This window comes from Rattus norvegicus, chromosome 13 (genome assembly GCF_021556685.1).
Source record: "Rattus norvegicus strain SHRSP/BbbUtx chromosome 13, alternate assembly SHRSP_T2T, whole genome shotgun sequence".
Classification (NCBI taxonomy): domain Eukaryota; kingdom Metazoa; phylum Chordata; class Mammalia; order Rodentia; family Muridae; genus Rattus; species Rattus norvegicus.
The window spans coordinates 42,477,954-42,500,545 of record NC_141546.1 but is presented as its reverse complement, the minus strand read 5'-3'; the positions used below and the strand labels follow the sequence as shown (position 1 = coordinate 42,500,545).

The window sequence follows — 22,592 nt, the reverse complement described above, 5'->3', positions numbered from 1 at the left end:
GCTCCTGCTCCTCCTCCTCCTGCTCCTGCTCCTCCTCCTCCTCCTGCTCCTCCTGCTCCTGCTCCTCCTCCTGCTCCTGCTCCTCCTCCTGCCCCTGCTCCTGCTCCTCCTCCTACTCCTGCTCCTGCTCCTTCTGCTCCTCCTGCTCCTCCTCCTGCTCCTGCTCCTCCTCCTGCTCCTCCTGCTCCTTCTGCTCCTCCTGCTCCTGCTCCTGCTCCTCCTGCTCCTCCTCCTCCTGCTCCTGCTCCTTCTGCTCCTCCTGCTCCTCCTCCTGCTCCTGCTCCTGCTCCTCCTGCTCCTCCTCCTGCTCCTGCTCCTCCTGCTCCTCCTGCTCCTGCTCCTCCTGTTCCTGCTCCTGCTCCTCCTGCTCCTCCTGCTCCTGCTCCTTCTCCTGCTCCTCCTTCTCCTGCTCCTCCTCCTCCTGCTCCTCCTGCTCCTGCTCCTCCTGCTCCTGCTCCTCCTCCTCCTGCTCCTGCTCCTCCTCCTTCTCCTGCTCCTCCTCCTCCTGCTCCTCCTCCTGCTCCTGCTCCTCCTGCTCCTCCTGCTCCTGCTCCTCCTCCTTCTCCTGCTCCTCCTCCTCCTGCTCCTCCTCCTGCTCCTCCTCCTGCTCCTGCTCCTGCTCCTCCTGCTCCTCCTCCTGCTCCTGCTCCTCCTGCTCCTCCTGCTCCTGCTCCTCCTCCTTCTCCTGCTCCTCCTCCTCCTGCTCCTTCTCCTGCTCCTCCTCCTCCTGCTCCTCCTCCTGCTCCTGCTCCTCCTGTTCCTCCTCCTGCTCCTCCTCCTCCTGCTCCTCCTGCTCCTCCTGCTCCTGCTCCTCCTGCTCCTCCTGCTCCTCCTGCTCCTGCTCCTCCTCCTCCTGCTCCTCCTGCTCCTCCTCCTGCTCCTGCTCCTCCTGTTCCTCCTCCTGCTCCTCCTCTTCCTGTTCCTGCTCCTGCTCCTCCTCCTCCTGCTCCTGCTCCTCCTCCTCCTGCCCCTGCCCCTGCCCCTGCTCCTGCTGTTAGGAGTCCCACATGAAGACCAAGCTGCACAACTATTACCTGTGCCCTGAGGGCCTAGGTCTGCTCCATACATATTCTGTTTGGGGTTCAGTCTCTGTGAGCCCCTATGGGCCCAAGTCAGTTGATTCTGTAGGTTTTTTTGTGGTGTCCTTGACTTCTCTGGCTCCTTAAATCCTTCATTCCCTTCTTCCACAGAATTCTCCAGGCTCTGCCTAATGTTTTTGCTGTGGGTCTCTGCATCTGTTTCCATCGGGGTGGGTGAAGCCTCCCGATGACAGTTACATAGGCACCTGTCTAGAAGTACGACAGAGTACCATCAATAGCATCGAGGTGGGCTCTGTCTTGTGGCATGGGTCTCCAGCTGGGCCGACCATTGGTTGGCCATTCCTTCAATCTCTGCTCCGTCTTTACTCCAGCACATCTTGTTGACAGAAGAAATTGTGGGTCTAAGGTTTTGTGGCTGGGCTGGGTCCTAATCCCTCCATTGGAAGTCTTTTCAGATTAGAGCAGATGGCCATCTGAGGCTCCATATCCCCCACTCCTAGGAGTCTTAACTAGGAGTCTCACCTTCACAGATCCCTTCAGGTTTCCATTGACCTAGGTTTCTAGCTTATCCCAGAGATCACACACACACACACACACACACACACAGATTCCAACCGCCCCATCCTCCCTCCACTTAATCCCTCCTACTCCCCTCCCCAGCCTCTCTCCCACCCTTCTCCCTCCCTCCATTCACACCCCCATGTCTACTCGATTTCGCCTTCTTGGTGAGATCCAACTGTCTCCCCTTATTACTTAGTTTCTTTGAGTCTGCGGATTATAGCACGGTAATCCTGTACTTTATGACTAATATAATGATAAGTGAGTATATAACATGTATGTCTTTCTGGTCTGAGTTACCTCCCTCAGGATGAACTTTACTAGTTCCATCCATTTACCTGCAAATTTCATCATGTCGGCATTTTTAATAGCTGAATAGTATTCCATTGCTCAAATGTACCACATTTTCTTTATCCATTCTTCAGCTGAGGGACAAAGATCCATTTTTAAAAGTAAGCTGGAGATAGAGGAAAGGATTTGGTATTGACCTCCATTTGTACTTGCACATACATGCATGTATGTTCCCATTCATACCACACAAACACATTCTTCTAAGGTCAGGTGACGTTGATAACAGCAGCCTACACTTCCTGCATAGAGACTCTTGACCTTGAAGATGGACCAGCCACCAGCTGCCCTTGGGATGCTTTGTGGTGACCCTTACTGCTTGGGCAAGAGCTCTGTTACTCAACTTCCACTCTGCACTCATTGTAAAATCAAAGGCGGCAGGAACTTCAAGCCACAGGCCCAACTTTCTAACCAGCTCTGCAGACCTTCTCAAGAATCCAAAGTCAGAACATACGGCCTCTGCTCTGTGGAACTGAGAACTGTAAATGTAGAACAAGGGAGACCTAACTGTCCATCTCCTTAGACACTTTTTCCTCAAGAGTTTCACCCTGGATCTGACTCAGCCTTGGGAAGGGAGGAGCACGGGGTGCTGCTGGCAGTTGGTGGTGGTGAGGAGGAAGTGACAAGAAGAAACAGGGTTGGTGGTGACAGCAGAAGTGGTAGAAGGCAGCCCACGTTGTGGCGAGAGGATGTCCTGACTCCTGACTGTCACACCCTGCTGCAAAAGGCACCTTGTTCACCACACCTTTATCTGGAATCCATTCAAGAGATACATAGAGCAGACTGCAAAGACGGCACCAATGTTAACAGTGTATACTGCTCTTCCAGGGCCTGCTGGGTTCCCAGAACTCATGTAGGGTAGCCTAGAGTGTCCTGTAACTCCAGCTCCAGGCCTCCAATCCTCTGACCTTTGGGGTACTCTCTCTCTCTCTCTCTCTCTCTCTCTCTCTCTCTCTCCCCCCTCCCCCCTCCCTCTCCCTTTCCCTCTCCCTCCCCCTGTCTATTCCCCTCCCTTTGCCCCCTCCCACCACACAATATTTAAAAAAAAAATAAAACAATCTTTTCTTTAAAAAGAGAGCTGAGGACTTGCCTAGCATTCATTAAGCTGTGTGTTCTATCCCGAGTGCTGCAAAACACCAGGCATGGTAGAACACAGCTGTCACTCCAGAGGTAGAATCATCTTCAGCTATATATTGAGTTAGCCTGGGCTAACATGAAACCTTGTCTCCAAGCCAAAAAGAGAAAAGGAAAGGGGGCAACTCAGAACTGTTGATTTATAAGTAACTGTGAAAACTTAACAAATTAAGGTTGGCCTTGGAAGGTTGGTAAAGACATTACCCAAAGGACTGCAGACCAACCACAGAAATACTCACAGAGCCACATGAATGGCTGCATTGTTTTCAACAGACAGGAAATGTGACCAGCCTAGATGTTCGCCAACAGACGAATGGCTAAAGAAAATGCAATACATATAGATAATAGAGATTTATGCAATTGTAAAGAAAAAATAAACTCATGGCATTTTGGGGAAAATGAGTGCAACTAGAAGTTATTATTGTTAGATCTCGGAAACCCGTTTACTCTGCTGACCACATCAAGCATGGGTTCGTCCCTCGTGCGGCCTTTGCGGCTTTCTCCCTTATATCTACAGCAAAAATCTCCAAACCGTACGGTAGATGTCATGTTCTCCTCCTTCTATTTCAATTTTCATTCAATTGTGTTAAGTGAAATAATCCAGACAATTGTCAGAAAGGCAAATACTGTGTTTTAAATGTATGTGTGTGTTTGAGCAGTGTGTGTGTGTGTGTGTGTGTGTGTGTGTGTGTGTGTGTGTGTGTGTGTGTGTAAGTCACAAAACTAGAAAGGGGATCGTGAGAGGCAAGGGAGAGATCTTTAGTATGGTGGGAAATAGATGCATGTAATGTATGGTGTGTACACAGAGAGCATAAGAGGGCGCTAGAGAGGCAGGGAGCGAGCTGGATCAGGGCACGGTGAGTAGGCAGGCAAAGAGGAGACAAATGGGAAGTATGATGCATGTTAAAAGCCCCAGGATGACACTCGTTATTTTGTATGATAACCTAAATTTTTAATTAAGAAATTAAAACTAAAAAACAAATCTGGGGTTAGGAAAGACACTGGGCATTGGGAAGGAGGAGCCCACGACAATAGAAGCTGTGCTCCTTGTAGATGTCTGACGTCATTCTTGGAGGAAGGAAGGTGCATGAGTGGGGTGGGAAGGAAAGACGGACAGGCTTCCAGAAAGAGGGAGCAAATACCAGAAGCAATAGCACCTGTTAGTCAGGATTTCTGCCGTCTCTGAAATTCTTTCTTGTTGAGTCTCCTATAGCCTGTGTGTAATAGCACATGCCTTTAATTCCCGCACTCAGGAGGAAGAGGCAAGTGGATCTCTGTGAGTTCAAGGCCAGCCTGGTCTACAAATCAAGTTCCAGGACAGCCAAGACTAGGGAGGCAGAGGCAGGTGGATCTCTGCTAAGAGTTCCAGACTATCCAGGGCGATCCAGTGAGACCCTGTCTAAGAAAGAGGGGGAGGGGGAAGAGGAGGAGAAAGAGGAGAAGGAGAAGGAGGAGGACACAACTAAATGAGAAATTAAAAGCAACTACTTGGGCTGGAGAGATAGCTCAGTGGCTAAGAACACTGACTGCTCTTCCAGAGGTCCTGAGTTCAAATCCCAGCAACCACATGGTGACTCATAATCATCTGTAATGGGATCTGATGCCCTCTTCTGGTGTGTCTGATGACAGCAACAGTGTACTTATAATAAATAAATAAATAAATAAATAAATAAATAAATAAATAGCAACTACTTTGAGGGAAAGGCGTCAACAACTCACTCGAAGTCATCTAGGAAATACTGGAGAGAGGGTGCAGCACTTGAGAGTGCCCTGCTCTTGCTGAAGACCAGAGGAGTTCAGTTCCCAGCATCCAGGTCAGGCAGATAACCACCACCAGTAACCCTACTTCCAGGAGCTCTGACGCCCTTTTCCTACCTCTACGGGAGTCTACATTCATGCGTACATATCCACACTGACACACTCAAACATAGCATAAAAAAATCTTTTTGATTATTTTTTTAATGAGGAGCTAAAGGAAGAACAGATATATAAATGTTCACAACAGAATCCAAGAATTGGGTACAGGGAAATTCCCTACCTAACTTTCCCTTTTGTGCTTGATTTTTTTTTTTTTTTCTTCACGAAAAAGGGGTGTGGGTGTCCTTTCATAGGTCCTGAGATCTTGATCAATTTTTTTTTTTTACTTAATTTGCTTGAACTTAGCCTTGCTCAGCCACAAAGAAAGAGGTGTTGAAAGAACTAACTGTGTCAAGGTCCCTCCGGCCTCCAAATTCCCTTACTCTCTCTCCTGTGGCAGGTAAGGTAAGGGTGACCGTCACGGAGTCATCTAAGCCACCACAGCTTGGCTTAGCTCTGCTCTGAGAGGCAGTTCATCTTCCTTACAGCGCGTCAGGGGTGAACTGAAGTGGACCAGGGCAGAGTGACAAGGCCGCCTGTGGCCCCAGAGCAGGTGCCGAGCAGCCAGACTGAACTCTGTTTTGAAAGCAGCCACCTGTTACTGTGATTGTGCGTCTGTTTTTCCTGGCTTATGGGATTTCACTTCAGCTGTTGTTCTCAGACACGGGTTCATTTCCTCTCAGAATCACCCAGTTCACATATCCTAAACTTAGCGCTCGGGTCTAATGAGTCAGCTCTGCAGTTCTCCAGAATCAGCCAACCTGCCGGGGACCCTAAAGTCACTCAGAGGTTTGAATGAGAGATTTCAAGGGAACCTCGGCGGTTGTCTCGTGAGGTCTCCGTTACAGATAATCAGCTTTTGAATTTTGGCTTCAGAAACAAAGAGCCACATGGCTCAGCTACATAGACTGGGGTATGTGGGCATTCCCTGTCAAAGTTCTTTCAAATTTTTCTGTGTACTTGAATATTTTTTTAATAAAACAGAAAAGTGTTCTTCCATAGGTTCTGTGATTCTGAGCCTGTTTTTATTTAACTGCCTCTGTTAACAGAGCTGGTTCCTGCTCTTTCCCTATTAAGAGATGGGAATTTTGCTGAGTCATATTTGGCTTTTTGCTGAGTCTTGCTTTTTTTTTTTTTTTTTTTGGTTTGGTTGGTTTGATTTTTCTCATAGTTGGCTTTTTGCTCAGTCCCGATCTTTTTGCTGATCCACATTTGGTGGAGTTTGTTAAGCCATGATCTGGTGTTTCGCTGAATCATGATTAGACTTTTTTGTTTTGAGTTTTTTGTTGTTGGCTGTTTTGTTTTCTGAGACAGGGTCTCTGTGTAGCGCTGGCTATCCTGAGACTTAGTCTTTCTTCATATTACAGAGGTTTATTTATTTATTTATTTATTCATTCATTCATTCATTCATTTACTTATTCATTTATGGTTTTTGAGACAGGTCTCTCTATGAGGCCCTGGCAGTCCTGGAATTTGCTCTGTAGACCAATGCTGGCCTTGGACTCAGAGAGAGATCTACCTGCCTCTGCCTCCTGAGTGCTGGGATTAAAGGCATACACACCACACCAGCATATTCTTACATAAAGGAAAATAAGAATAATAATAATAATAATAAAGTCATTTCTTTAAGAGGAGAGGTGCTGAATAGGTAGCTCAATTAGTAGAGAGTTACCCAGTATGCCTGATGCTCTGGCTGTACACCTAAAATCCCAGCATTTGGGAGGTGGTGGCAGGAAGATCAGAAGTTTAAGGTCATCCTCAGCTACATAGTGGATTCTGGGCTGGGATATATGAGACCTTGAAGTGAAATTTTCCTTTGACTCTGACATCCATCATGTATATAGCAGGAATACCACCACAGGTTTATAGGTGCGCTGTTTCAAGGTTTCTTCTTTTCTTTTTTTTTTAAGGCTTACTTATGACTGTCTTATGTGTATGGGTGTCTTGTCTACGTGTATATCTGTGCACCACATGTGTGCAGTAACCATGGAGGCCAGAAAATCCGTTGACCCTCTGGAACTAGAGTTACAGGTGGTTGTGAACCACCATGTGGGTTCTGGGACTTGAACCCAGGTCCTCTGCAAGAGTGGTCAGTTGGTCAGTGCTCTTAACTGTTGAGCCATCTCTCCAGCCTCAACATTTATTTTCTTTTTAATTTTGTATATTTGTATGTGTGTGTGTGTGTACTGTGTATATTTCTGTGTATATGTGTGTGTTTGTATGTGTGTGTGTAATAGCGTGTGACTGTGTGTGTGTGTGTGTGTGTGTGTGTGTGTGTGTGTGTGTGTGTGTAGTGCGTCCCCATGCTCCTTTGGAGGTCAGAGGACAAACTTGGGAATTCGTTTCTCTCTTTCTGCTATGTGAGTTGCAGGTATCAAACTCAGATCATCAAGTTACACAGTGAGTCTGAGAACAATCTAGGAAACAGAGATCCTGTCTCAGAGTTTTAAGTAATAATTGAAACAGAGAAAGGCTGGGCAGGGGACCGCATTTGTTGTCTTTCTACTGCCGCGATAAAACCCCATGACCAAAGCAACTAGACAAGGAAGGATTTGCTTTGGGTTTCTAGTTTCAGAGAGACAAGGGTCCATCGCCATCACAACAGGGGAGCAAGAATAACTGAGCGCTTACATCTGAAAGGACAAACAGGAAGCAGGGATGAAATGTGAAATGGCTGTGTCATTAAATTCTCAAAGCCTCCCCCCACTCAGTGATGTACTCCCTCCCTCCTGGCCACATCTCCTAAGCCTCCCTAAGAGCCACCAACTAGAGACCATCTATTCAAATGCTTGGACTACGGGGACAGGTCCACAGGGGTGGCTCTTCCTACAGAGTGATCACCACATCGGGTTAGGAAGAAACCTGTCATGCTGAGATGGGGCAGAAGCACCGCAGGCTAAGAGACCAGAGGACTACACAGACCGGAGGTGGTGACACACACTGTGATCTCAGCACTTGGGGAGGCAGAGGGAGGAGCGGACCTCGAGACTCATCCTTGGCTACATCTCAAGTTGAAAGCCTAGGATGCACGAGGCCCTTTCTCAAAACAGCAACGAAAGTAAAGGAACTGAGAGGAGATAGGGCCTGATTTTGAAGGACTGTAGGCGCAGAAGATTACTTCTCAAGAAGCCATAAAACTAAAGGATGATTCTTTAAGCATACAGATGAAAGGACCGTCATGAAGACAAGGAATCTAAATACAAAGAACCTCTGGGAGCATAGAAGTCTATTTCTTTTCCTTTTAATTTTTTAAAAATGATTTATTCATTCATGTTCTGCATGTGAGTGCACTGTAACTGTCTTTAGACAATCCAGAAGAGAGCATCAGATCCCATTACAGATGGGATCAATTCCCATGTGGTTGCTGGGAATTGAACTCAGAACCTCTGGAAGAGCAGTCAGTGCTCTCAACCGCTGAGCCATCTCTCCAACCCCAGGTCTATGTCTTCTTAAAGATTTGTGTGGCTGCCTCTGTGCATGCAGAAGTAAAACAGTGTCTTCGCTCTTAGAGATGGAGGTACAAGCGTTTGTGAGGCAGGGGAGCTGGGGCCCAAACTCTAATCCTTGTGATCAGCAAACGTTCTGCAGCCCTGGGCCACCCTCCCCACCACACCCAGTAGTTTATTCAGAAGCAGCAGGGATGGAACCGCAAAGTGGGTTTTCTTAACAGTTCAGACGCGGCACTCTGTCCTTGTAGCCTATGGACATTGCTAGCCAGAGAGTATCTGTTTCTGCAGTCTAACATTCCGTCACTCCCCGAGGTTAGAAGCTGCCACTGACACACACCCTGCTGCAGCATCCTCTCTAGACCTGCTAGCCTGACTCATTCTGTCCCTTAAATAATGACCGGGGACCTTTGAATAGACTGCGAGGGAGAAACAGAGACTCAGCGATAATGGCAAGAGACAGTATTTCAGTCTATCTGTTACCTCCGTGGTACTGCCTTGGAGCAAGACTGAAAATTTGGCCAAGACCGTCTCCTCCTCCCCCTACTCTTTGCAATGCTGGGGGTGGGGTGGGTGGAGAAGTTTGATATCACAAGTTATGCGACTTTTTCTATTAAGGAGTGTACTTCCTAGAAGGCAGCATGGGGGTGGGGGTGGGACTGTTAAATTAAGCTGGAAACACAACCGTCCTCCATTCCACAGGACAGATCTTTGTTTGTTATCATAAGCACGTGTTTCCCCAAAATTTCCTGTTTTCGAGATGATTCGTGAATTGAGAATTCTGCCCCTGGAAGGAAAGCTGTGTTATTGAAGCCTTATACAATGGAATGACTCCGGCTTTAATCCTTTGAATAAGGCTTTGTTTCCCATTGACTGAAAACTTCCTCCAGGAAGGAAAGCTGGAAATATTCAGGAAGGATTTGTATTTTATTTCACAACAGCTTTGTGAGGAGCGGGGGCGGGGGTGGGGGGGAAGTCATCTGGAAGTTTTAGCCTCGCTTTCCTGGCTGACGGACATCAACTCGAAGTTTACTGTGGATGACGGCTCCCTGCACCCCACCAACTTCCCTAGTCCACTGCCAAGCTTGTTTTGTTGTTGTTAGACTGACACTCACAGACGTTCATCCTGTGCCGGGAGTTCACATGTTCCCAAGACATGACTAGGAACAGGTGCACCCAGTTTACTTCAGCTACTTCCGTGGCTCCAAAACGTTTCCCTGAGTCCCAGATTCCATGAGGCTTGTGTTGTATGCTCCTTAGCTCATCTGTTAACGAGAGACAAGGGCAGAGAGAGTCATGTCATCTCTCGAACTCTTAAGTTACTGGAAATCGCATTTCCCTCCCTCGCCCCTGCAGAATCTTTACTTACTCCATTGGCCAACAATAATTAAAACAAAACAAACAAGCAAACAAACAAATTCCCAAAACTGTTGATGTGGCCAGCTGATTCTACACAGCAGGCGTAAATTGTAGGGCCCAGGGCACAAGTCATTAGGACACACTACCTACGAAGTCAAAACTACCTCTTGGACACTTGCCCCTCCTGAGATTCTGAGTGATGTCAGTTTTTGCTTATTAATCCCCACTGACTAAAAAAAAAAAAAAAAAAAAAAAAAACCACATGTACCCCTCACAACCATTGGCCCCTTAGGGCTCTGTCTCAGATGCCAGTCTGGGGACATAATTTAGGTATTTGTCATCCTGAGGATTATGTTTCAAGTAGGGATTGTAATTATAGGTAAGTCCCATCGGTGACTTCCTTAGAACAGAAGTGCAGCTGAGGCTGGCCTTGGGATTTGTTAGCCACAATTAGAGTATACAGTGCCTTCACATCTGTGAGTCCTGACTTTCCAAATTACCTGTGCCAGTAGGAACAGAGAGGGTATCGCTTGGTTAGGAGAACACCGGCAAGAGACTAGTCCTCTGCTAGGAAAATGGGATTCATTACAGTACACTGCAAGTCAGGGGAGCCCTGCAAATTACTCCCATTGGAAGGTTTAAAAGAACACTCTTGTCTAGCTTTTGGTCTTCTGTCCTTTGAGTCTGTTGGTCATTTGGAACCGTCTTCCAACTTTAAGAGAATCATGGTCTCGGAAAACTGTGACTAAAACAACTGTTTCGATTAGACATATGCAGTTTATAAATTTATAGAAGTCTACTTTATACCACATGTCTTAGGGTTTCTGTTCCTGCACAAAACATCATGATCAAGAAGCAAGTTGGGGGGGCTGGGGATTTAGCTCAGTGGTAGAGCGCTTACCTAGGAAGCGCAAGGCCCTGGGTTCGGTCCCCAGCTCCGAAAAAAAGAACCAAAAAAAAAAAAAAAAAAGAAGCAAGTTGGGGAGGAAAGGGTTTATTCAGCTTACACATCCATACTGCTGTTCATCACCAAAAAAGTCAGGACTGGAACTCAAGCAGGTCAGGAAGCAGGAGCTGATGCAGAGGCCATGGAGGGATGTTACTTACTGCCTTGCTTCCCCTGCATTGCTCAGCTTGCTCTCTTATAGAACCCAAGACCACCAGCCCAGGGGCAGCACCACCCACAATGGGCTTGATCACCCCCTTGATCACTAGTTGAGGAAATGCCTTCCAGCTGGGTCTCATGGAGGCATTTCCTCAAGGGAGGCTCCTTTCTCTGTGATAACTCCAGCTTTTATCAAGTTGACACACAAAACCATCATATTTTTTTATATAAAAAATTTTAATTTTGTCTTTAAACTATAGACCGTACACGATTTGCAAAGGAGACTGCACCAAACAATGATACGAAGAATCATCCGTTCTGTGGCTTTTCTCTTGTCTGGTCACTCAGCAATAGAATGCTGTCAGCTATGACTGTTGTTGCCAACTCACGTTTTCATTCATGTATTCACCATAGCCCACTTTGCCTTCCACAAATACACGAGCCCCCCTTTTACATACTGATAAGCCACATCTCTGAGGCCTGCCCGAAACAGTGATATTCTGCACCATGTCGTCTTTTGACTGACGTCACCCATTTGGTATACTTCACCGTCCCCTGAGCGCCCCATCTCATTTGTCGCTAGAGAAAATATCGGGACTGGGTTTTTTCCCTCCACCTGTCTCCTGACAGGGTCCTGACCTGCTCGCCCAAGTAACTGAACACGATTCAGAGATCGTTGACGAACCAGACTGCTGGCTACTCCAGACTCCTGTCTTACAAACTGACGAAATACCTGTAACACGGGTCTTCAAAACACGGCTTCGGTTTTTCTTACAACCTAATCTTTAGGCTTTTCCTGACGGGCAAGACCAGACTGCCAGCGGCTCACTTCCGGCCATGAAACTAGTATTTAAAAAAAAACAGAAAGAACTTGAACTTGAAATATAACTTTCGGGGTTGGGGATTTAGCTCAGTGGTAGAGTGCTTGCCTAGGAAGCGCAAGGCCCTGGGTTCGGTCCCCAGCTCCGAAAAAAAAAAAAAAAAAAGAAATATAACTTTCTCTCCGGCACTGCAGAGGTGTAGACGGGCGAATCCCTGGAACTCACTGGACAGATAGCCTAAGAGGGGCACTCCATGTTGAATGAGAGGTAGTATCTCAAAAGAGATTGGGGAAGACACCTAACATGGACCTCTGACCATACACAAACCACACACTATATACACATGCACCTGCTCACATCTACATGAACGTATACATACATAACAACCACAGGCACGCACACACACACAGACGACACACACAGACACACACACAGACACATACACACACACAGACACACACACACACACACACACATACACACACACACACACAGACACACACACACACACAGACACACACACAGAGAGAGAGAGAGAGAGAGAGAGAGAGACTTTCTTAAGTTAGACAGTGGCGGTTGTCTTTTCTTGAGGAAAGAGAGCATCATGGAACAGTAAACACCAAGATGGCCCTTGGCAGCTTGCGTTCGAAAGCTATACTTAAAGCTATGGGGCCAGAGACGTTGGCTACAGAAGTTCTTATTCTAATCAAGCATAGAGTAAATACTGATAAGGACAGTCGATGTTCAGAGAAGTAAACCAACTCTCCCGAAGCCACACATCAGACATGGAGGCCACTCAGGGTAGTCAGCTTCTGATGGCCTTACTCTTAGTGCACCACGAGGACATAGGCCTGCTGAGTATTATAACTCTACCTCAGATGCTCCTCAGATAGTTTCAGATAGACAGACGGGAAGCAAGTAGACTGGAAACAAAAACTGTACCACATTGCAAAGGCAGCTACAGAGCAGCCTGCACCTGCTGTGGACCAGGAAGGGAATAGCAGGGATGGCAAGTAGCATGGAGTAGCCGGCCTCTGGCTGCCCAGAACCCTGGTTCTCTAAAGAAGAGGAAGTCCCCTCATTGGTGGGGTAAGAAGACATAAAAAGCTCTGCCAATCCCCATACACACAGGCATCCTATCTCACTTGACAGCCTTTGGGCCCCCCCGTGCCTACTCATGGTGGACAGGAACACGAAAAGCAGTGTCGCTTCCAGCCTTCTCTGAACTGTGGCTTTACAAACAGCCAAGCATTTAGACACCCCCTAAGCGTTGCTTACCATGGTGCACAGCCTGGAATGGAAATAAGTGAGTGAGTTCAATGCTGTCTTATGAAGCTTCCTTTGGGGGCTGGAGAGATGGCTCAGTGGTTAAGAGCACTGACTGCTCTTCCAGAGGTCCTGAGTTCAAATCCCAGCAACCACATAGTGGCTCACAACCATCTATAATGAGATTAGATCCCCTCTTCTGTGTATCTGAAGAGAGTGATAATGTGCTCGCATTCATAAAATTTTCAAATAAGTTAATTTTAAGAAAAGAGAACCTTCCTTTGTTAAGTCAACCAACATAAATTTTAAAAAGTAATGCTTCATTCGCCTAAGTCACTTTAGAATTAACCTAGAGCTAATTTTGGGACCTCAGTGGCTAGACATGTGGCTCTGGGGTTTGATGCTTGGGTTTCTCAGGCTGATTTCACTCCATGCTATTGGACTTTCAACAAGTTATTTGACTCTCCATGGCTTTGTTTTCCCATTGGCGAAATGAAGTCCATAAAAAGTTGTTTTAGCTTAGTGGTAGAATGCTCACGTATAAGGCCTAGGTGACAAGGACCAGCCTTGGCTTGGAAGGAGTCTGAGGACGGGGTGTTTGGGAGCAGAAGCAAAAAAAAAAGATTTGAAGTCAGTCGTGAGGTACAAGCTGACACCCTTGTGTTCTGCTCGAGGCAGCTTTCTGAAGATTGCCAGATGGTTCAGTTCTTGCAGATCAAAGCCCGATCTTTTATTTACCTATCAATTCCATCGTCCCCCTCAGGTTCCCTTTTGATTATCCCACCAATCAGCACTTTTTGACCTTAGCCCCTCAACTTCTAGAAAAAAACAGCAAGCACATTTTCCTCAACATCGCAGATGAGTATGCTGCTGGGTGGTATCCAGCTCTGAGACTACTCCCACCATGCCTGGGCCTAAATTCTATCTGTCCCAGACCAACCTTGAACTCAGGAATCTGCCTGTCTTTGTACCTTTCGGACAAGCCAGTTCACAGTGCAGCTGCCTCTGTTCTTTAGGTCAGTGAAGCCCCTCACATAATTCATATTGCATCCTTACATTTTGCATAGTTGAGAAATTCTGTTTATATACTTTTGAACTCATGCTTTAGAGTTCTTTCCCACAGCCTTAAGTGCTGTCCTGAAGGTCACAGCCTTTACCACTTTTGCTAAGGACATAGACACACCCTGGCCTCCCAGATTTGTGCTCTAATTGTCATGGAATCATTAACCTTGACAGAGAGGACATTCCCTGATAACTTTGGCATGGAAAATATTTCCCAAAGGAGAAACATGAAGTAAAAAATGTATATTTTATATACATGAACAAACTTCACACCCAGAAACTGTCAACACTTGTGGAGGCCCCATGCCTTTGACCCCCTGGCTCTGTTCTAGGAATGGAAACTATGTCATTTCATTTCCCCTATGACCTTTCAGGACTCAGTACTAGGGTTCAATTTCCAGACCTACAATCGCTAGTCAATCCATCAATCCACCATTCAACCAATCAATCAATCAATCAAAAAAGATGGCCTAAATATTAAGCATATTAAAAATATAATAGGGGGTTGGGGATTTAGCTCAGTGGTAGAGCGCTTGCCTAGCAAACGCAAGGCCCTGGGTTCAGTCCCCAGCTCCGAAAAAAAAAAAGAAAAAAATATATAATAGTGCCTGACTTAGTGTATGAATTAGTTACTTTTTCTTTTTTTCTTTTTTTTTCCGGAGCTGGGGACTGAACCCAGGGCCTTGCGTTTGCTAGGCAAGCACTCTACCACTGAGCTAAATCCCCAACCCCCGAATTAGTTACTTTTACTGTGATAAAATGCCAGTAAGCTACTTAGAGAGGAAAGGCTTTACATATTCCTAAGCAAAATCCTCCAAGAGAGGCCAAGGCAGAAATTCCAGGTAGAACCTGGAAGCAGGAAAGCAGAAGTCATGGGAGGAACACTTTCTATTGCCTTGCTCAGCCTGCTTTCTTATACAACACAGGACCACCTGCCTAGGGGTACACAACCCACAAAGACCTGGGCCCTCTCACATCAAGCATCAATCAAGAAAAATACCCTCATAGACTTGCAGAGAGGTCAATCTGATGGAGGACATTCTTCAGTTGAAATTCCCTCCTCCCAAGAACATTTAGGTCTAGGTAAAGTTGACAAAAACCAACCAATACACTGTTCCAGAGGGCTAGCTGTCCATAACAGCAGGGAAGACATAATGAGCAGAGTAGGAAGCTGAGAGACCACATTTCAACCACAACAAGGAGTAGAGAGAGAACAGGAAGTAGGGTTAGGCTATAAAAACCTCAAAGCCCTCTGTCATGAGTTACTTTTACCAACAAGACTGTACCTAAAGCTTCCATAATCTTCCCAAACAGTGACACCAACTGGGGGCCAAGTATTCTAATACAAAAGGCTATATATATAGGACGATTCTCATTCAAACTACCACAGTATAAACATTAAAAGCTGTTAACAGTATAGTGATTCTTCCTTAGCCATTTTCATTGTCACTGAACCACTCTGTGAAAGAGTCAAAAGTGATTGTTAAAGACCTGGAAAGGGGTTGGGGATTTAGCTCAGTGGTAGAGCGCTTGCCTAGCAAGCGCAAGGCCCTGGGTTCGGTCCCCAGCTCCGAAAAAAAAAAAAAAAAAAAAAAAAAAAGACCTGGAAAGGAAGCCATTCCTCCTTGCAGAGGTCTGAGGGTGATGCTGTGAGTTGGGTGACCTGGAGGCTTCCAGTCAGGCATGGGACACCATGGATCACCTCAATAGGCAGAGGCTTAAAACTGCAATTCCTTGTTGTTCTGATTATGTGGATTGATCAGCAGTTCCTGCACACGGAGAACTGTTTGGTTCTCTGCCAAGTAGCCACCAAAATTGACCTCATATGCATGTCATCTGGGAGCTCAGCTGGAGTTGTTCTCCATTGTGTGGCCTCTCTTAAGCCTCCTCACAGCCATAGCAGCTGACTCCAAGAAAGAACATGCCAAGACATAAAAGCTGATACATTCTTAACCTAGTCTTGCTGACCGCATCCTGTTCATCAAAATATGTCATGGGCCAGTCCAGTGTCAACAAGAGAGAAAGAGTATAATCCAGTCAAACAGAAAAGGTGGTTCAGGAGATGTCCATGGGGCCATCTTGGAAACATCATCTATCATAGCTAAGTGATCAGTAAGGAACAAAATTTATCCTCTTCGTGCATGCAGCTTCCTCTTCCCCTCTCTCTTTCCCTGTGTATAGTGCATATGTGTGCACATGTGTTGAGAGGTGTACACGTGGGTCCATGAGTATGTGGAGGCTATCGGTCAATACAAGCTCTCTTCCTCAATCTCTCCACCTTAGCCTTTGACGTAGAGTCTCTCCTGAACCTGGGGCTTACATTAAGCTAGAAGGACTGGCCATCAAGCGCTGAGGCTCCACCCATCCCTACCTCCCGAGCACTGGGATTATAAACACATACTGCAGAGCTCAGCTTTGTGCAGAGGTTCTGGGGACCTGAACTTAGGTCCTCGTGTTTGCACTAGAAGCACTTTTCCAACAGAGCCATTATTCCTGCCCCTGGGCTTTAACGGTGTTTAGACTGAGTGAGTCAATAAGGAAAACCAGCTAGAGTTTGTGCCATTGATACCAAGAAGTAGAATTAAATTTTAAATTAATGCAGCATACTTAATACATGCCTTACATAAGGCTACTGTCCGGAGCATAGAAAGTAGTTCCTTCTGGTCTAAGTCATATTTGAAACCATTCGTAATTCACAGATAAAATGGGTTAGAGAAAATAATTACCCCAAAGCAAGATGGAGGCCAAAACCATACCCTACCTGAACAGTGACAATGGCACACACAAAAGCAAAGAGCAGAAGATTCTATATTGAAGCCAGTAAAACATTCAGCAATGAGAGGAAATCTAATAATGACCAGCGAGAGCCGGACAGCACAAGAGTCTTGGTATTGCATCATTCCCCACATTTCAGTGTGTCGTTCTTTTAAAAGATGTAAAAGCTTTGTATTTTACATTTAATTTATGTATGTGTATATGTCGGGGTTGTTGTAAGGCCTCTGCAGAACTCCCAGATATTGTTGGAGTTCCATAGAGATTTACAAAATGAAATCAGCTCCGGTTGGCCAGATGAATTACGACTTACCTTAAATTCCCCAGTGCCTTACAACTGTAGCCTCTCTCTTACCTTGGGATAATTATTTTCTCTAACCCAGTTTATCTGTGAATTATGAATGGCTTTGAATATGACTTAGACCAGAAGAGACTACTTTCTATTCTCTGGACAGTAGCCTTATGCAAGGCATGTATAAGTATGTTATATTATGGTGTGCATTAGAAAGGAGAAGGTTTAAAAGGAGAAAGCAGGAAAAGACCTGGTTAGATATTAGGGTACTAGGAAGAAACCACATGAAATAGTACCAAAATTTGGGAGCAAAAAGATAAAGGAATGGTTATTGCAAGTGACCAGGAAGGCAAGTGGAAGGGGAAAGACCAGGAGACAATTACAGAAACAAGTTTGGGACTCCGAAATGATTTTATGGTGGAATAGTAGCCATGCAACATTCTCAGACATTCTGACATCCAGCTTACTTCTGTTTGGGAAAGAGCCCCCCTCCCATTCTTATTTTATGAGACTATAACTTTTTACAATTCATTTTACTATTCTTCGTTTATTGAGTTGTTTCTACCCGGTGTGTTTACAGCTTACATAAAGCACTAAAGACAATCAAATACACAGAAACAAGGCTGGACAGCAAAACTCGGCCAGTGAAACTATTCCCCGGGATCTTGCAAAGGCAGCGCAGTAAAACAGTGCCTCAGGAAGAAGGTGGGCGGAAGACGAAACTGCTTTAAAGAAGGTGGACTCAAACAGGCGAACGAACGGAGAAGGAGAAAAAGCCATCTGAGTGAGAAGCTAGCGATCCTGCAAGAGGAGGATGAAGAGGACTTCAGGTGTAAGGCAGAGCATGCCTGGCAAGCATCACAACCAGGGCTTGGCCTTAAACATCACAAGATGCAGCAAAACGCAGAGGAGAAAAGAGGGGACATTCTCGTGGGAACAGGATATAAGATTGATGACAATAGGCCTTCCGAGAGGATGGAGAGCCTTTTAACAATGTGCGCTATGCATTATTTGCATAAACTCCAAAGAACTTGGCACCATCTACATTTTCCGAATCACAATCACAACCAGGAAATAATAAGGAAAAAAATAGGAGGGGGCTGGGGAGATGGCTCAGTGGTTAAGAGCACTGGCTGTTCTTGCAGAGGACTCTGGTTCGAATCCCAGCAAACACAGGGCAGCTTTAACTATCTCTAACTCCAGTTTCAGAGGATCCAGACATATGTACAAGCAAAATACAGGATGGAGGTTGGTGCGTGTTACCTACTATAATAATATTTTACAGTATAGAGAATTAACCATGCACCAATCTCTCCTCTAATTCTACCTAGATGGATTTATTTATCACCATAGCAACCTAAAATGTAGAGAGAGGTCAAGGACTCACCTCAATAGTAGAGCCCTTGCCTACTATTCACAAAAGAATTCACAAAAGAAGAGATGAAGATTAGATACTTTTTACAAATGAAGAAATTTAAACCCAAGTTTAAGTTTATTCAAGTTTATAAAGCTAGCTTCAAAATTCACGGTAGTTCATATAGATGAGGTCTGAATGGAGGCCCATCCAGTGCTTACAGACTTAACAACCAGACCAGCTCTCTGCAAACTTAACTTGTGCCTAAGAATCATGTGCAGACTCTTTAAAAGAAATTGTTGGGTTTCACCCTTGAGCTTCTGATTGGAATGAGACTACAACCTTACATTTACAGCAAGTTCTCAAGTATTTACCAAGGTTTCTATAACTAAGTTTTGTACCCCAGATGACTTAACAACAGAAAAATCTGTTTGTTTGTTTGTTTTTTAACCATTTTGAAAGTAAAAGTGAAAGATCAAGCTGCTAGCATGGTTTGTTTCTTTAGAGGCCTTTTTCATTGTCTTAAAGATGGCTGCCTTCATGTGGTCTCACTACATATACTCCACGGCGCTATCTGTGACCACCATGAGGCAAGTGACCTACCAGAGGCAAGAAGATAAGTAGTCCAGCTCAACACAACTCAGTAGCCAATTCAAACTTTGGGGGCCTGACCTCTAATAATTTATTTAGGCATATTTAAGCATAGCACAATTGGGTGAAAATGTTCCTGGTGGTAAATAGTTCAATCCCACGTGCTCAGTAAGGCTTAAGACATGACTACATCAAAACTCTTTGTAAAGTACATGTGACGTCTTCCATGAACACAGGTTCTACAGACTGACAAGTTCATGATAAAGGTCAGGGGAGGATCCCGTGTGGTCTCAGCCACACAGATAGCACCAAGGTATCCAGGTTATTAACAATGTCTGACCCCGGCCTTCTGGGAGGAAACCAGGTTATGTATCCCTCCCTTCAAAGGGACAACCCTGTGTGTTTTACATTCCCAGTCCTATCTGTGAGCACAAGAACCTCTAGAGCACTCGTATCTCCCCTCTTTTTATTTTTTAAAGAGAAACTTGGGGCTGCAATAGGGAACAAGATTGACTGCATAGCTGCATGGCTGGTCTAACACATTCAAACACAACAAGCTATAAGAATAGCTAATAGAGAACCAGGGAAAGGGGGAAGCCGTCCTAACCATGATGGCCATTCAGAGGTCACTTGAGATATTTTTTATCCTTATACAGATCATTAATTTGACCATTGATGATATGAGAAAAATCTGACACGTTAAAGTAATACATAACAAATTGTCAACAACCAAGATTATACTTAAACAATATATAGTCTATAGTAACTCTATTTTATAAAACTGTGGTTTTTCAATTCATCCGTCTCTGGATGAATTTCTACTAATATGTTTTGCTGTAACTTGCTAGTCATACAAGCCATTTTTGAAACCTCTCTTTGTATTCCAGTAATCATTCCTGGGACTGTTAATAATAATAATAAAAAGCCTAAAAGCAATGCTTAGCATACTTCCTATTAGAGCTATGGCCCTTAGCATACTGTCTCCTCTTAGAGGTGTGCCTACCATCTTCCCTGACGAAAAGCATTTGGACTCTACACTGACGAGCTGAGAATTAACAATATAGTCTATATTAATAATATATAGTCAATAAAGATAACAGCATTATCTTAGGGTCAGTAGAACTGTGTCCTCGTTGTCTCCCCCAGGTCTTGGCTTGATGAGTTAAAGTCTTGATGTCTCCACAGGTTACCAGCTTCCTTTTCCTCTAGAGATGGGTCCTTTGGATGGGTCTGCCACCGCCACCTGTGGACATTTTATCAGCGACTCTGGTCAGGTGCATCACAGTGGGAGTCACGCGGGATTTTGCTCATTTTCTGGAAAGACATAAACATAACCTCCCCTGATGTTAGAAGAACATTGGGCATTTTCTACTGGTTAGTTTCTAGATTTTTCCATTTAACATATACTTTAGGCAATAGTTTCCAACAGGGTAAAAACATTTTGTGGCAGCAGAAGAATCATTACCCATTAAAGTGAAAAAATTAAAAAAAATTTTAATTTAAAATTTAAAGTTAGTATAGCTGAATGTTGCATACTGTATATGTTACACACACACACACACACACACACACACACACACACACACACACACACACACTGTAACCTGGTTGCCTCTCTTAAGATTCTGTCTCCTAATCCAGTCACCTTCTGGGTTAGGATTTTAAAATATGAATGCTTAGGGGCAAAGTGGACCATACCATACAGACAATAACTCCAGTTAATCCTGGCACTGATGTGGGAAAAAGGAGAACAAGTCACATTCCAGAACCAGGTGGGCTCCTGGTGCCTGCCTCCCAGCCCACCTTCAGCAACTCAGCACCAGCTGCCAATCTCCTCCATCCTTGCTCAGAGGCAGCCTTTGAATACCCGCCCCCCAACAGATCTCTCCCTTGAGGTCTGTTGCATGGTGTAACTTTGTGGCATTCCTTAGCCCCAATCTGCCAAGGTAACTCTTCCACCACAAAACCCTAACTTTGGTGCAGAGACTTGGTATGGCATCCTGGTACCTGAATGTTCCCCTTCAGGGGTTTAAGCTACACCAGGACCCTATCTCTTATTTCCAGTCCCCTTCCAACAGACTCACCCTCTGGCTCACCAATCACTGGGAGCCCCATCCAACAGTGGTTGACACAAACACTTCCCTGGATGGGGCGGGGGTGGTCTGTGGAGTGTTGGTCATCTCTCTGGTGTTATTGAAGGCAGAGATACTCCAGCCATGGTCTTTAATTCTATGGTTGACTGATATTAATGACCCCACTCTGACCCTTTCCCTTGGGTGAAGCTTTATTTTCCAGTTTGGTTTCGCTTTTTAGAATGCTTCTTAGAGAACTTCATACCTCTCAATCTAGCTCCCAACTTAAAGGTCACTAAACTTAACTGCTTTTGCAGTTGCATCTGACCTCAATACTGCTTAGATAATCAATATGGCCACCCAGCAGGGCCTTAGATCCCAACATTATTAGGGACTCTACAACTATTGCCAGTGATTGGAGAACCAGAGACTTCCAATGTTCAAGCATTCTCTTATCTTCGCTCCATGCCTTCCCTCTGTTCTTCCTGTCACCGACTCCGCTCCTCCACTATGAAGTCTGAGCCAGAGGAGTCCTCCACTACTCTTGACCCTGCTAACGAGCACTCCCCTTACAGCCCTCAATCCACAGCTCCTTCTCCTCCTCCGGCTTCTTCAGTCTCTTCTTCTCCCTTTCCAGTAACAGTCTCCTCTACCAAAGAGGAAATTTTATCATTCCCAGGAATAGCTGGTTTCCTACTTTCTGAGATTCCCTCTTTTGTCCTCTTTGTCCTCTCCCTATATGGGGGAGCCCTTGGCCTCTCACATAAACCCATAAACCCCTTCTCACAGCCCTTTTAGAAGCTCCAACAGGCCCTCTTTTAGCCTCCAGCCCTACACCTCCCAGACTTAACCTGTCTCTTCTCCCATTATGTAACAAAGAGGGACATGCCCTTGGGGTCCCTTTGCACCTGCAGCATACTCGGCAAAGAAATTAGGCCTGGCCACCTAGGATAGGCACCTTGTATATATGCAGCTGCTGAGCTCCTCATACATGAATCCAAAAAACTAATTTTTAGATCACTGGCCACTATCATCTTCTCCCACAACCCTCCCTCAGTGCCACTAGTTAAAAATGAGACTTACTTTCCAATCATGCCCACCCCTCAACATCTCAAATCTTCTTTCCCTGCCAAATCCAGATCACTCCCAATCCCTTTCTTTCATTGAAACTTTAAAGGAACAACTTCCCCAACCTTCATATAGGAGGGCACAATGCCTCAGGCCATCTACAGCTGGCATACAGATAGCAGTTCCTTTTTACACAAGGGGGTCCAAAAATCAGGCCATGCCATGGAGTCAGATACCCGAGTGGTTGAGACACAGCCCTCCCTGCCCATACCACTGATCACAGGATGAACTAATGGCTCTCGCCCGTGCCTTCCAGTTGGTATAAGGACAGTCCCTAAACGTCTACACAGACTCCAAATATGCCTTTCACATCCTCCTGTCTCATGTCACCATCTGGAAAGACAGCATACTACTTACAACAAAAGGAGGATCAATAACCAAACCAGA

At 45.4% G+C, this 22,592-nt stretch overlaps 1 pseudogene; it reads right to left on the bottom strand.

The window, feature by feature from the left end:
* Positions 1-11,156: 11,156 nt before the first annotated feature.
* LOC148001592 (single-stranded DNA-binding protein, mitochondrial pseudogene) lies at positions 11,157-11,686 on the bottom strand (annotated as a pseudogene).
* Between the last annotated feature and the right edge of the window lie 10,906 nt (positions 11,687-22,592).